Here is a 4,286-nt window from a genome sequence, read left to right as displayed (position 1 = left end):
AAGCACTTGGAGATCTAAGAGAAAGACTCGGATAAACAGTATACGGCGGGGTAATTTAACGCTAAATGCTAACGCTATTCAGAAATAAAAAGGAAAACCAGCTAAAACAGCCATTTGGGGCCGATTTGTCCATCATTGTTTTAGCTTTTCCGGGCTTAATCTGAGAACTAAAACAATGGGCAAGCACGAACCCCGGTACAGGCTTCTGTGGGGGTTCCCCCCCATCCTTGTGTCTTCTGTGAAGCAAAGACTTGTAGGTTCTTCAAAAGAAAACAACAACAACAGGCCTGAAGTCGGTGGCTGCGGGGTGTTGGAGGCCGCATGTTGCTTGACACAACATGCAGAGGCAGACGCGCACTCCGGGCCTGGCTAGGCTAGGACTCAGCGCCACTCCTCATCAAACAGCTTCAGTGTTGCCCGACTCTGTGTGTGCTTCATGGGGTGGAACCTCCAGGTAAACAACAATCATATTTCCTCGTGTCTACATGCTCCAAAACCTGCCACGGGTAAATTAGCGAACTAGTTTGAAGATAAACCGCGTTGATCGGAGACAAATTGAGCACGGGACGCAAGATGCCGCATGATCTGTCGAATTAATCATGAGGAGGAAATTCACACCTCCCGAGCATCTCAGTCACTTCCTGTCTAGCCCAGTGGGACACAGACGCTCCGCCACCCTCGGGCGGATCATGACATGCAATGCAAATCGACATTCCTGCATGTAAATTACACCCAGTGATGAAGCTCGCATGGTATTTCAGGAACTCTGACGTCTCTGATGTGCACAGAGAGCCTCTGACCTTCAGCTGTGAACAAAATGCTGCTAACATCCTTACGGGGAGTATAGATAATAATATTATTACAATTTCCTGGTTTTCTTGTACGCATCATGACTCAGTTTGGAACTGGGGGTTACGATGGAAACGGAATCGTGCGAGTTGTACCAGATGAAACGTCACTAAGTAGCTTTGGTACAGGAAGACACTCAGAGCTATTTATGTAAGCTAACAACAATGGCTAACAAAGGCTTTTCTCGAGGGGCTTTTTAGCAAACGTTGTCAATTGCTACTCGCTGCGTTACATCCGTCAGTTTCTAAAACCGTCACAACATTGTCATGCCGCTCTGCTACCTCATTGCCTATGCACAAGCCATCTGGGTAATATGACTACCCCTGATTGTGAGGAACCACTTAGATCCTCTTAGGAGTTGTATATTCCTGTCTTCATGGGCAAGAAGCTAGTACACAGGAAGTGCTAACAGTACAAACACAACCACCTGCCAGACTGTGGGGGTATTTCGTTTAATGAAACTTTATTTCCTGTCAAAACACTGTTCATAATATTGATGCATCCACCACCTATAGTAAAAAAAACTGGGACAAAGTACCCGCCTAAATGTCCTCGATGACACATGTGTCACAGGAACATGCAGGTTATTGCCTGGTTGCAGCCGGCAGCAGCCCACGCAGCTCACTAAAAGCCTCCCTGTCCTTCCCTCTTCGACGCTCAATTTTACATGAGTACATGCAGCCGGAAAACGTGATCTTACTGCGAGGAAAAGCCGAGAATTTATAGCCTACATGGGATTAGAAGGGGTCTATAAATAGATGGATTCAGGTAAATGTATTGCTTTTCGCATTAAACAGAAGACTGGTGTGTTCGGGTTTTTAGTGGTTGTTGATGAGTCGGAGGTGCTTCTGGAAAGAGCGGCATAGCGCAGAACAAAGCCTCGCAGGTGATATATAACATCAACAGCTCCGGAGTCAATATAATGTTTGCAGTCTAAACATAACTGCCTATAAACGATGAATATTTCATAAGATTTAAATGGCTCTCAGCAGCCACTTTAATTGAGTTGCATCAGCCTTGGCGGCATCCAGCTCAGAACTTTATTATTCCATAACAGTCTAATAAAGTAATCAAGTGCTCCGAACCCTCACACTTCCTTAGCCTGGATGGCCCCTTGTTTTATATTGATCTATATTTCGGCTTTTTTTGGACAAAAACAGGAGTCTGGCCTCCCCGATTAGAACCATTTTTTATCTCCCTAATCAGTAATGCTGCCATTATGCAAATATAAACACGCATGCACACATATCTGTGCATTAGCACTCGTAAACATGATTATCCACTTGGCATGGCGTGGTGGTTTCCTGCCGTTAAAGGTTATTCCGATGATTCCTTCTCTTTTAATTACAAGGGCGTCTGATGCAAAACGAATAAATGGGGATTATTAGTCGGAAGCATCACGTCAATTCGGATTTTATGTGCAGAGAAATATTCCGTCGGCTCAGTTTACATATTTTATACCCTCAGTGGAATCCATTACTGTGTATCTGAGCACACAATACCACACTCCATGGGACAAATTTGTCTCGTCGCGACGGGGAGCATATTTACTGAGACTGTAAATAACACCCCCCGTAGAGAGCCTGGGCCTCGACGTGTATTTCGACTCCATCCATAATTCATCAGCAGATGTTGGTTTATGTTGGTTTCCAGGTGTCCGAGATGTTTCCGTGGAGACGGTAACAACTCTGTGGTTTTTGGAGTCATTTATTTGGCACCAATGTGAGTTTTATGAATTAGCTGCCAGAGGTGACGGTGATAACATCCTTGTTTGGGCAATTTATGGTTTGCTGTACAGACTGCTGCCCTCAAGGAGAATAATGGATAAAATGCTGATATGTGGTCACTTTTTGAGGCATGGTGGCGAAAAATAACAATTTGGTTCACTGTATGCCGATTATGCGTTTTCATATTTGAGCAATATAAGGATCAAAAGTGATGGCTGAAGCACCATTTTCTTTCAAAATCTGATATTTTTGGCCACAAAAGGCAGGGAAAAAAAGATCAGATCAAAGTGTGAAGGGAGGCTGTTGGCTTGTGCTTCACTGCTGGGATTAAAGAGGAAGCATCCTGAGCAACCAGAGAGACCCTGCTGCCCCGCTGGTTTGTTCCTGTCTTTGAAGACAGAGGTGGGTGTGATGAGGACTGTGGGGACAGCACTGATGTTGAACTTTTGCAAGAGAGAAAGAGAGAGAAAAATCTCACAGTGACAAAGTGTGTGTTTTCCTAGCAGGCTTCTCTGAATCCATTTGAACGCCCACTCGGACACCTACGGGCTGGCTCATCCACAGCCAGCTCAGGTCCTGCACTAAATCCATTACCTGCTGCTTGGAATGGACGGCAGCAGACTCGACATCAGAGAGGAATGAGGCGTGGAGGAGAGAGGAAATACAGCGGCCAACGGTCGAATGTGAGATGGAAAAATAGGACAGGACATAGATTAATTTGTTTGGATTTGGCTTTATGAATCCACATTTGTCACAGCTCTGTGTCCCTGTCCGCTCTTTAAACACACTGAACTCTTTTTCCAGTCGTGGTAAACTCGACTCCCGCACGGCCACGGCTGACGGAGGAAAAGCTCCGGGACCGGCGGTGTTCCCTCTAGGTGCCCCGTTTTGATCCGTGCTTGGCCAACTGTCCTAGAAAGTTCAGGTATCCGTTGGAGGAAGTGGATCCAACGAAGAGCAGAAACACCATCAAAGCTGCCACTCATTTTCACGCATCCTTGCTGCAGCCTTGAGACGGGATGTACAGTAGAAGTGGGGACACTAGCTTGTCACACTGCTGTTTTATTTTGCGAGAGTGGACTATCTCCCCGCCTCTCCTTCTCTTGAGCCGCCATCCTCTGTCTTTTTCTCCGAGCCCTCCAATCAATTCCCCTTGACTGACCGTGTCACATGGGATTACGGCTAAACTGGATGTTGTTGTCGCAAAAAGACACTCGCTGCAGCCTCAGAAAAACACTCCACTCACCGTTTGCATGTCAAGGAAGCAGATTTGGTCGCTCTCTTTTTAGAAAGGTCTGCTCCGATTTCGTGATGGGACCCTCCTGCTTCTGTGACAGCGAACACACAAGTTAGAACACACAACTCTTGTTTGTTTTTGGGAGGGTTCAGAGACAGATGTGTTTTTGTGATTGTGTAGATGAAATAAAGTGATAAGTGTCATTTCTGGAGTTAAAGAACTGATTGGATAAATGACCTCCTGGGTAGTTTCATTGCTTTCATGATTGAATGTGAACAAGAGGCCTCGAACACCCTCGCGAGGCAGCTTCGTCCCGTCCACTGAAGCTCGGCCTGGGACATCGATTGGACCATTAGCATGCGTCTCGCTAACCCGTTCACCCGATGACAGAAATGTCTTCCCCCTTCTGGCACGGAGCTTGAGATCTTATTCAATCTGTCAAGTCAAGCAACAAAAACGGAGGATTTGTGTGG

The sequence above is a fragment of the Takifugu rubripes genome, chromosome 18, assembly GCF_901000725.2.
Source record: "Takifugu rubripes chromosome 18, fTakRub1.2, whole genome shotgun sequence".
Taxonomy (NCBI): Eukaryota; Metazoa; Chordata; class Actinopteri; order Tetraodontiformes; family Tetraodontidae; genus Takifugu; species Takifugu rubripes.
This window is presented reverse-complemented; position numbering follows the sequence as displayed.